The sequence below is a fragment of the Molossus molossus genome, unplaced genomic scaffold (assembly GCF_014108415.1).
Source record: "Molossus molossus isolate mMolMol1 unplaced genomic scaffold, mMolMol1.p scaffold_m16_p_9, whole genome shotgun sequence".
Lineage (NCBI taxonomy): Eukaryota > Metazoa > Chordata > Mammalia > Chiroptera > Molossidae > Molossus > Molossus molossus.
In genome coordinates this window covers 76,115,734-76,130,314 of record NW_023425403.1, presented here as the reverse complement: position 1 = coordinate 76,130,314, position 14,581 = coordinate 76,115,734, and positions in this window count along the sequence as shown.

The window sequence follows — 14,581 nt, the reverse complement described above, 5'->3', positions numbered from 1 at the left end:
CCTAGAGGGACTGCTTTTACCTAGCTCTGCCACCTATATGCAATTTTTTTTATTATTTCTCCTGTTTTTCCCTTCTTTTCTTTTTTCCTTCTACCTTATTTTCTTTGTCCCTTTCTTCTTTTCTTTAGTCCCTTCTTTGTATTATATCATTCCCCTTCTTTATACTCTCAAAGATATTTCTGAAATCTATGTATTATAAATACTCTCTTAAACGCTAGCTATGAAAACATGTTATAATGTTTTCGATATCAAGTAGCTCACAGGCAATGAATTAAAACTTATAATTAATATGATAAAATTTATAACAGACATATGAATAATAAGTTTGGAAACACAGCACAGTACAAGAGCAACTGTTTTGAAGTTAGACATAGGTTGGCAGAGTTATGTATTGAGGAATTTCCAGGGTTTGCCACATGGAAATTATAGAAAATGAAATATAGGATGTTGCACATTAGGAGCTAAATTAAGGAATGCAATGTGAATTGCATGGTTACCAAAATGGTAAGCTAGATATTCTTGATACTTCCCACTAAAATACCCTAAAAATATATCAAAATACGGAACCTGACCATGGAGTTTGCCTAAAAATTTCTTTTGTTCAGTAGACAACAAAAGATTTAGAGGTGTCTAAAACTATGAACTCTGAAATGTTATCCAAATTGTATTTCTCTTCACAAGTTATATTGTTATCAAAATAGGTCATCACGTTGCATAATGTTAATTCTGATGCTGCTCTCCAATTGGGAATTAAGAAACATTTTCTTAAATTATACAAATGACATCATACAAATCCCTCCTAAGAGTTACCAGAATTTCACATTTCTATATCTCTAATTTAAAAATCGTGACTATATTTTTAACCAAGTATTTTAATAAAATATTGTAACTTCAATCTTGCCTAAGAATTGAAATGAATTTGCAAACAGTAATCTTAATACTCTCATTGACTGAAGCAGTATGTCTGTCTATTATGACTAGTTATTTTTCTCAAAATGTACTTGATATAAGTCAAGTATAGTTTTCAATTACTAGAATTTGATAGAATGAATGCTACATATTCAAGAATAAAATGACAGATCATAGATAGGATTAATATATATAGCACCAATTTCAATATGAATATATTATCTAAAGCATTTTATATAGCTAAGCTTATTTTACAGACATCTTTCATACAAATACATTTCATCCTAATGATGTAATTCAATGTATGCATTTTTTTCAAAGCAGTTATTATTTGAAGTTCCTCAGCTTATAATTGATGAAGATGGCTTTAGAAATAGTGATGCAGCAGCAAAGAGACAAGCAAAAGTCAAATAAGCAAAGAAGATTTGAGACAAATGGGTCTAACATGGGGTGATTGGAACACAGTAGATAAAAATCTATGTCATTATAGAAGTCTTATTAAAATCAGAGTTGCTCATAATTTGTCCTTTGAAACATAGCTATACTAGGCTACACATGTAATATTTTAAACAAGACAGATGAACAGAGTAAAACAAAAAAAAATAATTTATCTGAAGTACAAATATAAAACTTAATCTGACAATAATTATAAGCATCTAACCTTTACTCGTCCTTTAATATCAAATAGTCTTGGCGTCTAGACTCATATATGAAAAGCCATGCCTCTTTGTTTATTTTATTCACAGTTTAAATTTTCAATTTCACTTTGTACACAATGAACACAGATGGTTCTAAATTTGGTTGACTGCTTCTAAGCTATTTTCATGTTCATATAATTTTGTTAAAAATGGTATCCCACCAGAGTGGCGAATAATGTATAAGTGAATTTTGCAGATGTGCGTGTGTGTTTGTTATATATGAGTGTCTCAGTCTGTGTCGTTAATTATCTTTGGCATATTCATTTAGATAGAAAGATTGACACTTATAATAATAGTAATCTGGTAGTATTTCAAGATCTGTTGAGTAAACACACATTATATCTTTCAATGTTTGATATTAATAATGATAGCCATCAATGAAAGTTTCTTCAAAGTTAAACTAAAGTCATAATATAAACAGAACCCATCATAGATGCATGTATGCTCTGGAAGGCAGAGTGACTTCCTAGCAGGAATTGTAAATTGGAATTGAAAGAGCACCCTCTGGACTCAGTTTCAACACTTACTCGCTTTGACATTCTACATAAGTTACGTAAATTCTTAGTACTGCAGCAGTCTCTTGAAAAAAAAAAAGTAAGTTTTTACACTGGTCAGTTTTTGTAATATACTCAATGGGTTTTTGAGCTGGGTCTTCTTCCTTCCAAGCCAAAAATCATTTGATTGTATTACGAATAGGTGATTATTATCTCAGGATTTCTTAAAGTACTTGCTGGTTTTGGTTTAAAATATGAAGTTTTCTAATAATAGTAAGATTTAATTATAGTGGTCTATGTATACTCTCAATTAGAATTATTTAGAAAATCTATGCAAAATAAGAGAAAACCTGTTCTTATGTGGGTTACTTATACTAATTGGAATCATTTTCATTCAATGAAAGTACTTCAGTGTATCTTTATATATAAAATATATAAAAAGTTAAGCATGTCTGTGTCCTGAAATACTTAGAAAGTCAATTATTCTTTTATTCTTTATAATGCAAATTACAAAATTGTATTTAGTCCTATAAGGATTCACCTTTGTGCATAAAATATCACCATTTAATTGTTAAACACTGTCGCATATTTACATGGAAATTACTTTTTCACATTGGGATGAGGAGAAAGCAACGGCATTGTTGTAAAAGTCCAGCTTTTATTGCATCCATCTTTAAGGAAAAAAATGATACTCATAATTGTTGTTAATGTAATACATGTACTAACACTGTATTTTTGCTATCAGTTTCTAGGCCATAATAAAGATAAATAGGCAGCTGATGCAGCTTTGAAGATACTATTCCAAATGTCTGGTTTGTAAAATATTCATCATACTGTCTAATACGTACCAATGAAAGTAATTCAAGGACAGCTCACTCTGTACTAGCACTTCATCATTTCAAAAGGCTTACAGCCAAAGGATAGCTTTAATTGTTTATGTGATATATGGCTGGATCATCTCCTTCACTCTGCACCTAGGAAGAACAGAGGAAATTAATAATAAGCTTAGGCGTACTGCAAAAAAAAAAGCTGCAAGGGACTTCGAGTGATTTATATCATGGATGATGATGCTTGGACATTAGATAAATAAATAAGGAATATAAATTTTCTGCTATATCTTAAGTCAGAATCTGAATGTAGGTTTTCAAAATTTCAGTTGAAACAGCTGTCTTTGAACTATGAAGGTGAGGAAGAAGGCGATTTGTGTTAACATTAATGGGAAAATACCAGATTAAAATTGAATGACTTTCTATACTATGTTCTTTAACTTTGTCACACATTTATATGGAGCAGCAGGTACTGAATTTCTACAAGGAAGCAATAATGAAAAGCAATGCAGACAGAAATAGTTTGCCTCCAGCTAGACTAATGGCAAGGGCAGCTTATATCAATTAAATCACTAACTTTCCAAGATAAAGTTCACTAACATACTCAGGGATTTTTATTTTGCCACATAAATGTCTGCTTTTATAAGTAGAGGAATTTCACTGTAGTTTCATATTGGTAACAAAATAAAGTGAAAATAGAAAACAAAAGCAAGAACAGTTATATGCATAAATACATATTCTTTAATTTTTATAATATTTTTTTTATAAAGCAAAAATTCAGGATACAGTAATCATTTTAATAAACATATCATTACATTCATTGATGTAATTATAGCATTTCCAGTGATGGGGACTTTTGTTGTTTTCTTTTTATTCTTTTAAAAATTAATAGTAAGAAAATAATTCTAAATCTTTGCCATGGAATTGTCATTAACACTCTTTTTAACATTCCAAAAGCTATTCATCTTCACAAATTTGGAGATAAGTATGTACCTGAGAAGCCATCAGCAAAATCTATGCCATAAATGCATGTTCCTTGCTTCCAAAAGTTTTCTCATGCCTTATTTATTATTTACTATTATAATTTTGTGATAACACTGAACATATGCACTACTCTCTGAGAAAAATTTTAGGTATACAATGCAGTATTATTGCTATAGGTAATATACTTTACAGTAGAGTTCTAGGACTCTCATCTTGCATAACTGAAATCATGCATCCTTTGCCTAATACCTCCCTGTTTTCTCTCTTCCTGGTCTCCAGCAGCCCCCACTCTAGTCTCTGCTTTTATGAGTTTGACTACTTTATATATCTCATATAAATGGTATCATGTAGTACTTGTCCTTCCGTGTCTGGATCATTTAGTATAATGTCCTCCAGGCTCCTCCCTGTTGTTACAAATGATGGGATTTCCTTTTTTTTCTGCAGCTGAGTAATATTTCATTTTATGTGTACACCACATTTTCCTTACTCAGTCATCTATTAGTGGATAGTTAGGTTCCTGCCATATCTTGGCTACTGTTAACTTCAGGAGTATTACAGCATTCTAAAAGTGTATTTTCTTTTTGAATATTACTTTAAATTGCATTAATCATTTGAGATGTACCATACAGTGCTAAGAAACTGAGTGTAGTTGAAAGTAGTAGGTCTACAAGGAAAATGAGCTTGAGTGGTAAAAAATAAATATTTTTATTCCAATATTATTTTCCTTCATTAAAAGAAGCATATTACTTTTATAATACAGGAAGTAAGGTAAGAGGCTTTCTAATAATTATTATGTTTTATTAATATATTCGTATAACTGTCTAATGTATGCAAGCCTCTATGATTGTCTACTATGAGAAATGCAGAATAAATGAAGATGAATTCTACTTGGGTCTATCACATAGCTTACAAAGCAGTGAGCAAAAGAAAAAAGTACACAGATAGCTATTGTACAAGACAAAGCAGATGTTTCAAGTTGTAAGGATTATTAGATGTGACAATTTTTAATCAAATCATATGTGAGAAGAAAGTATCCAATTAAATAAAACTCTCTATGAATTTGGAGCCTTAGTATATGATGTTCCAGAATTGTCATTCCAGAGTATGGAGAGATAACATATAAAATCTTCAATATACACTACTAGAAAAATTGGTGCTCAAAGTTTTAAATAGGAAGAAAATATCAGTTTACCTGTTTAAAATGAAAGGGAAGTTATAGAGATGTTTAATGATAACACTGAAATCCACCACTACAGAGAAAAGATGTAATCATTACAACAAAGCACATTCACATCTATCTTTTCATAGCTTTCTGTGCGGTGGCTTTTCATATGTTCAGGGTATAATAAATGAATTTTGAATCTCAATGTCTAAGGCTGAGCAATTGTATACTCCTTGGTCATGGTAGTTTAAGACTTTTTAAACCTGATGATCTTATCTTCAGCAAAAATATTGCAAAGGCATATGAATCTTGCTTTGAATTGATGCCAAATTCATTGAAACCACTGCTTTTTAAAAATAGTTTTCTATTTTAAATGACAACAATTTAAGTGGAATCCAGATACGTATTGATAACTTTGCATTATTAATGAATTTTTTATTATCAATTGATAACTTTGCATTATTAATGCATGTTTTATTAATACATTTATGCTTACTGGTATATATACACATAAAACGTTTATTTATGTATTTATAATGTATTTTAAAATTTTATCTTTATTCTCAGTTTCCTTTACGTTTTAAATTTTTCTATGAATTACTTTTTTAACTTTATTTTTATTGTTCACACTATTACAGATGCCCTCCCCCTTTTGTCCAACTACACCCAGCCCCTGCCCCTTTCCCACTGGCCATCAACACGTTGTCTGTGTCCATGGGTTATGCATGTATGTTCTTTGGCTGATCCCTTAACCTTCTTTCATCCAGTCCCCCACTTCCCCTCTGAGAGCTGTCCGTCTGTTCCATGTATCCATGCATCTGTTTCTATTTTGTTTTTCAGTTAATTTTGTTCTTTAGATTCCACATATAAGTGAGATCATATGGTATTTGTCTTCCTCTACCTGGTTTATTACTTATTTCACTTAGTATAATAATCTCCAGGTCCATCCATGCCTTTGCAAAAGGCAAGAGTTCCTTCATTTTTACAACCATGTAGTATTCCATTGAGTAAATGTACCACATTGTTTTTATCCTCTTTTCTGCTAATGGGCACTTGAGCTTTTCCCAGATCTTGGCTATTGTAAATAACACAGCTATGAACATAGAGGTGCATATATTCTGTCTAATTGGTGTTTTGGGATGCTAAGGACATATTCCCATAAGTGGGATCACTGGGTAAAAGGCAGTTCTATTTTTAATTTTTTGAGGAAACTCCATGCTGTTTTCCAGTGGCTGCACCAGTCTGCATTACTACCAAAGGTGCACTAAGGATCCAATTTCTCCACATTCTCACCAGCACTTGCTGTTTGTTAATTCACTGATGTCAGGTGTGAGGTGTTACATCATTGTGGTTTTAATTTGCATCTCTCTGAAAATTAGTGAGGTGAGCATTTTTTCATAATCTGTTGGCCAATTAGGTGTCCTCTTTGGAGAATTATCTACTCAGGTCCTTTGCCCATTTTTAAATTGGATTGTTTGTCTTCCAATTGAATGTTATTGAGTTGTATACATTCTTTATATAGTTTGGAATTTAACCCCTTATCAGATATAACATTGGCAATTTTTTCTTCGGTAGTGTGAGTTCCATTTTTATGCTGTTTATTTCTTTTGCTGTGCAGAAGCTTTTTAGTTTGAAGTAGTCCCATTTGTTTATTTATTTTCTTTGTTTCCTTTGCCTAGGAGATATATCAGCAAAAACATTGGTATAAGAGATGTCTGAGATTTTACTGCCTATGTTTTCTTCTAGAATTTTTACGATTCATGACTTAGATTAAGTCTTTTCTCCATGTTGAGTTTATTCTTGTATATGGTGTAAGTTAATGATCTAGTTTCATTTTTTTGCATGTACTTCTCCAATTTTTCCAACACCATTTTTTAAAGAGACTGTCTACTCCATTGTATGTTCTTGCATCCTTTGTCAAATATTAACTGACCATAAAGGTGTGGGTTTATTTTGGGGATCTCTGTTCTGTTCCACCCATCCATATGCCTGTTCTTATTGGGTTCTTTTGATTACCATAGCCTTGTAATATAGTTTGATATCATGATTGTGATACCTCCAACTTTGTTCTTTTTCAAGATTGCTGGGGCTATTGGGTCTTTTTCAGTGTCATGTAAATTTTTTGAATATTTGTTCTAGATTTGTGAAATATTCCACTGTTTTTTGTTTGTTTGTTTGTTTGTTTTAAATAGGAATTGTGTTGAACCTATAGATTGCTCTGGGTAGTATGGACATTTTAATGATGTTAAGTATTCCAATCCATGAACATGGTTTATGCTTCCACTTATTTGTAATTTCTTCAGATTCTTTCTTTGGTGTCCTATATTTTTTTTTGTCCTTGGTTAAATTTATTCCTAAGTACTTTATTTTTGTTGTTGTTGTTGTAATAGTAAATGGGATTGTTTTCTTAGTTTTTTTTTTTTTTTCTTTAATCTGTACCCAAGGACATTTTTCCATATTTTGTTCAGATAGAGTGGGATGGGAGGAGAGAGAGAGAGAAACATTGATGTGAAAGGGACACATCGAGTGGTTGCCACCCGCACGACCCAACCTGGGCCAGGGACAAACTCCAACTGAGGTAAGTGCCCTTAGCGGGAACTGAACCCGGGTCTCTCTGGACCACAGGTTGACGCTCTAACCACTGAGCAAAACTGGCCAGGGTAGGTTTTGTTTTTTTGGGTTTTTTTTCTTTTTTTTTTTTTGATAGTTCATTATTGGTATATAAAAATGACACCAATTTCTGGATATCAGTTTTGCATACTGCTATTTTGCCAAATCACTTATTATATCTAGTTTTTTTGGTGGAGTCTTTAGGGTTTTCTATGTACAATATCATGTCATCTGCAAATAATGACAGGTTTACTTTCTCTTTTCTATTTTGCGTGCTTTTTTTTTTTTTTTCTTCTTCTTGTCTGATCATCATGATTAGGATTTTCAGTACTATGTTGAATAAGATTGGTGAAAGTAGACATCCCTATCTTGTTCCTGATCTCAAGCAAAACACTTTTAGTGTTTTCCCATTGAGTATGATGTTGGTTCGGTTTTGGCCATCTATGGCCTTTATTATGTTGAGGTATAATCCATCTATTCCTATTTTGATAAGAGTTTTTATAAAAAATAGGTGCTGGATATTGTTGAATGCTTTTTGTGTCTATTGATATGATCATATGATTTTGATACTTCATTTTATTTACATTATGTATCATATTTATTCATTTGTGAATATTGTGCCAACCTTGCTTGTATTTTGTTGAGGATTTTAACATCTATATTCATGAAAGATATTGGCCTACAATTATCTCTCTTTGTAATTTTTTTATCTGATTTTGGAATTAGGATAATGCTGGCCTTGAAAATGACATTGGAAGTAATTTCTGCTCTTAAATTTTTTGCAATAATTTCAGGAGTATGGGTGTTAGTTTTTCTTTGAATGTTTGGTAAAATTCTCCAGTAAAGCCATCCAGTCAAGGATTTTTGTTTGCTGGGAGTTTTCTATTATTGCTTCAATTTCATTGGTAGTAATTGTTTTTTTCAGATTCTTCCTGATTCAGTTTTTGAAGATTGTATGTTTCTAGGAATTTATCTATTTCTTCCAGGTTGTCCAATTTGTTGACATATAGTCATTCATAGTGTTTTCTTATAATTATTTTTATTTCTATGATGTTCATTGTAACTTTTCCTCTTTCCTTTCTGATTTTATTGATTTGTGTCCTACTTCTTTTTATTCCTAATGAGTCTGGTTAAAGGCTTATCAATCTTATTTATCTGTTCAAAGAACCAGCACTTGGTTTCATTGATATTTAGTATTTTAAAATCTTGATATCATTTATTTCTGCTCTGATCTTCATTATTTTCTTCCTTCTACTTACTTTGGGCTTTGTTTGTTGTTCTTTTTCTAGTTCTTTTAAGTGTGGGACTAGATTGCTTATTTGATATTTTTCTAGTTTCAAGGTAGTCCTGTAATGCTATGAACTTCTCTCTAAGGACTGCTTTCACTATATCCCATAGATGTGGGGTTGGTATATATTCATTTTCATTTGTTTCCAGGTAATTGTTTATTTCTACCTTGATCTCATTGTTAACCCATTTATTGTTTAATAACATTCTAGTTAACCTCCATGTGTTTGAATGTTTTTGAGTTTTTTATTGTAGTTGATTTCTAGTTTCTAGCCATTGTGATCTGAAAAGATGCTTGATATGATTTTAATCCTCTTGAATTTGTTAAGCCATATTTTATGTCCTGGTATGTGGTCTGTCTTTGAGAATATTTCCTGTGCACTTGAGAAGAATGTATATTCTACTGCTTTGGGATGAAATGTTTTATAAATAGCAATTAAATCCATCCAATCTAGTTTGTCATTTAGTAGTGTTTCCTTGTTGACTTTTTGTCTAGAAAATCTATCCATTCAATGCAGTGGTGTGTTAAAAACTTTGGGTCCGCTTGAGTTTGGTTCAGGGAGTGGTCACTGTCAGATAGTGTATGTAACCAGCCTACCTGTCTGTAGCTACAACACTGTTCACTGTTTGTATCTTTGTTTGTTGAAACTGAATGTGCATGGGAGGGGTTAATCTGTGGAAAAGGGTTGGCTTTTTTCAGTTTAGAGCTAGAAGTAGAGCCAAATAAGGACCAACGCTCCCTGAGTTCTGCTTTCACCTGTCAGCTACTCTCTCCCCCCCTGAGGTTGCCTGGTCTTCCTCCAAAGCCTCCTGTAGGATGATCCTGTAGAAAGACTGTAGGATGATCTCAGGCTAGCCGAGATCCACAGCCCTTTCCACAGGTTGAGAGTTCAGTAATGTAGGGCATCCAAGGTTGGTAAGATACGGCTAGTGGGTTCCATACTTGGGGATCATGCAGTCAGTCACTCAATGAGGAGAAAGTAGCCCCTACTTCAAAGCCAAAGCCCTCATTCTCTGCCAGAGTCTCCATTGATAGGTCTCGTTGCAGGTTCAGGTTAGGTACAGCTAGCCATCCCCTCTTCAGGCGCAAGCTCAGGGGATAGATCAAAAGAGTCTTCCAGTGAGGATGATGCTCACCTAGCACACAGGAGGGGGCTAAGCACTTCTCCATGACCCTAGACAATAATCTCCAAGGTTCTCACACTTAGAATGTCCCCTCTCTGAGCTGCTCTTTCTACCCCCCATGGAACTGTACCCAGTTTGGCTATTGTGGACCTGTCAGGGCTGATTTCAGCAGTCTCCTATTGGGGGTAATGCCTATAAGACTGTAGGAGGAAAGCAGCACTTCTTCCCCTTCCTGGGGTAATGAGGGATGAACTCACAGAGGAAATTGGATTCGTCTTCCTGCAATGTAGCCACACAGTCCAGTACTCACACATCTGGCTACCACACAGAAGCCTCCTCAGGACACAGCTTAAAAATCCAAGCTCTTCATAGATCTTTGGTCCCCCCCAGGCCACCAAACCAAGCAGGATGGGGTTGAAGGCCCCAGCTCTGCACTGCACTCAGATCTTTCCACCTGGCTGGGCTCAGCAGGGTGGAACTAAAATCCCCAGCCCTGTGCTGCAGAACTGAGCATGACAGGGCAGATCGAGAGACTCAACAAGTGGGGGAAGAGGCACCAGATGTCCACATCTCAGAAAATAGAGGACCCCTTAGAGTCACTGCTGGGTATAGCCAGAAGAGCACTCTGCAGGACAGAGTGCAGCAGTATGGCCTCTCCCGCAGTCAGAGTCTGGTTGTGAACTCCCTGGGCCGGTGCATTCTTTTCTGGGAGAATGCAGTCTGAGTCTCCCAGGTGGACTGTATACCCATTGATTTTCACCACCAGATGCCATGCACGCTCCTCTTCCCATCTCTGTTGCTCTGGGATGAGGATCCCTGCATGGGGTTGAGACCCCATGCTCCTGAGGGGAGGGAGTTCAGAAGCCATGATATCTTTGTGGCTTCTCAGCCTCTGCAGTACCTGCATGGGGTGGGGGGGGGCGTTCTTTCTGCATCTTCACCCTTATTATCTATATTAGTCTCTATGTGGCTTCTTCTGTAATCCTTGGTTGTAATATTTTAGCTCAGCTAGCCTTCAGTTGGTTGTTCAAGTTGATTGCTCTGTAATCTGGCTGTAAATCTCATTTGGGGCTGAGAGCACGTGGGTGCAGCTTCCACTTACTCCACAACCATCTTGGAATCCCATTCTCAATTTCTTTTTGAAACATTGTTCTGACTCCATTTCTTTTCCTATGTAAAATTTCTTTAGCAGAGTAACTTCTCTTGACATCTTTACAACTTCAAAAGTAGCACATACTCTTTTCTAGGTAATTCCTCCAATTCTATCAGTGGCACACCTTTCTCTCAATTTAATCTGAGCTTTATGCTTTGAATTGTCTCTATACTTTTGTACATATTTCTACAAATTCTTAGAGTGACTTTAATCTTATTTCATTTCATTGGACTTAATGTTACTTTGGTTTCAGCTTGGATATTATCTCCTCTGCTAAGTCTTTCTTGAGTTCTTGTGCCATGTTAGATGTGCAGCTGTAGTTCAATATTTCAGCATGTATCAATGACTATTTAGCTTCCTTTATTTGTATGACTCTCCTGGACCACAAGCTAATATAGGGCAGGCACTTTGGCTTATCTATCCTTTTAGCTCTAGAGACATAGTAGATACAAAACAATTACTTATAGCTAAATATACAAATACATTAATAACTCAAATTTATTTTTATTTTCCCTCTATTTTATATAGAATGTCTCAGCAATACTTGTTTCATCATATAACTTCTTACTCTTTAATCCAGCTGACATCTTTCTAAAATAGATTCTTATTCTCTTATGCTTATATTTGTCTAATCTCCACTTGTGTTTTCTTGTTCCCCTTTTCAAGTCTATTATATACACAATTACTTCTCTTGAATATTAGAAGTTTTAGAAGGCATGTTCAGCTGTCACATTTATGGCATTTCAAATATTTTATTTTCTCTGAGTGATGTATGAAACTTTTACAGAGTTTAAGTACTAATCATCCCTTAATTTAAGATTCAAAAAATCATATGGAAATATAAGTTGTGGCAGGGTGCAAGGGAAGAATACTGTTAGGATGTGATTTTAATTAATGAGGTAAGAGACTATGGTGGATTAGAACAGGATGGTAGCTGAGAAAGTCTAAGAAAAAAATGAATTTGGAAAAGTAGCAGGATACAAAATTAACATCAAGAAATCGATGGCATTCTTATACACTAATGATGAACTCACAGAAAAAGAAACTAAGAAAACAATCCCATTTACCATTGCGGCAAAAAAAAATTAAGATACCTAGGAATAAACTTAGCCAAAGAAATAAAGGACCTATTCGCAGAAAACTACAGGTCATTGAAAAAAGAAATAGAGGAAGATATAAAAAAGTGGAAGCACATACCCTGTTCATGGATTGGGAGAATTAACATCATTATAATGTCCATGCTACCCAAAGCAATCTATAGATTCAACGCAATCCCCCATCAAAATACCAACGGCATACTTCACAGAATTATAACAAGTACTTCAAAAGTTCATATAGAACCAAAAAAGAATTCAAATAGCCACAGAAATCTTGAAAAAGAAGAACAAAGTTGGAGGGATCACATTACCAGATTTCAGGTTATATTACAAAGCCACTGTAATCAAATACAGCCTGGTACTGGCACAAGAACAGGCGTATAGACCAGTGGAACAGAACAGAGAACCAAGAAATGGACCCAAGGCAATATGTTCAATTAATATTTGACAAAGGTGGCAAGAGCATAAAAGTGGAGTAAGGACAGCCTCTTTAATAAATTGTGTTGGGAAAATTGAACAGCTACATGCAAAAAAATGAAACTAGACCATCAACTTACACCCTACACAAGAATAAACTCAAAATGGAAAAAAGACTTAAATGTGACTCATGAATCCATGAAAATCCTAGAAGAAACTGTAGGCAACAAAATTTCAGACATCATACGCAGCAGAATTTTCACTGATACATCACTTAAGGCAATAGAAACAAAGGAGAAAATGAACACATTGGACTACATCAAACTCAAAAGCTTCTGCACAGCAAAAGATACAATCATCAGAACGAAAAGGCTACCCACTGTATGGGAAAGCATAATTGCCAATGATATATCAAATAAGGGGTTAATTTCCAATATATATATAGAGTACTCATACAACTCAACAAAAGGAAGACAAAGAACCCAATCAAAAAATGAGCAGAGGAGCTTAATAGACACCTCTCCAAACAGGACATACAAATGGCTAAGAGACATATGAAGAAATGCTCAACATCACTAATCATCAGAGAGATGCAAATGAAAACAACAATGAGGTATCACCTCACACCTGTCAGAATGGCCGCCATCAACAAATCATCAAACTACAAGTGTTGAGGAGGGTGTGGAGAAAAGGGGACTCTAGTACACTGCTGGTGGGAATGCAGACTGGTGCAGCCACTATGGAAAACAATATGGTGTTACCTCAAAAAATTAAAAATTGAACTTCCATTTGACACAGTGATCCCACTTCTAGGAATATACCCTAAGAAGCCTGAAACACCAGTCAGAAAGAATATATGTACCCCCATGTTCATAGCAGCACTATTTACAATAGCTAAGATCTGGAAACAGCCCAAATGTCCATCAGTAGATGAATGGATAAAAAAGCATTGGTACATATACACAATGGAGTACTACGCAGCTGTTAGAAAGAAAGATCTCTTATCCTTTGAGACTACATGGAGGGACCTGGAAAGTATCATCCTAAGTGAAACAAGCCAAACAGAGAAAGACAAGTATCATATGATCTCACTTATTTGTGGAATATAATGAACATAACAGTCTGAGGAATGGGGTAGTCCCAGAGACGTGGAAGTGGGGTACAGACTGACAATTCCCAGAGATAAACCACAGAACTTATATGTATGTATGCATGAATAATGGACATGGACAACAAACCTGGGGACAGGGCAGGGAGGAAGGGGAAGGGGGGAATCAGTGGGGGGAAAAGGAAAAACATGTGTAACAAAAATTAATTAATAAAAAAAAGATAAAAATTGAATTTTTGTTATATTTTTAAGTATATCTAACTTTGGAACGGAGAAGTAAAAAAGTAGCAGGTTGCTATTTGTGTTTGTGACATAATATTCAGTGGCTAACACATCATCTAATTTACTATTCTTTTTAAAAATTGAATCCTAGTTTTTCTGGGGGTATCAACTAAGAAAATTCCTACTTAGCTTTGAAGATATAATGACTGCTGATTATACAAATAGCCATTAAGGAATTAAAATTAAAATCACTATGACATACAACTATACATCCATTAGAATGCTAACAAAATAAAAGTATAACAACGTTAAGTGTTAATGAATATTCAGAGCAGCTTAAACTATCATATACTTAGAAAACCATTTGGCAGTTTCTTTAACTCAGAATATATACATACTGCATGACCCACTAATCCAATTCATAGGTGCTTACCCAAAAGAAACATACACACACACACACACACACACACACACACACATACATATAC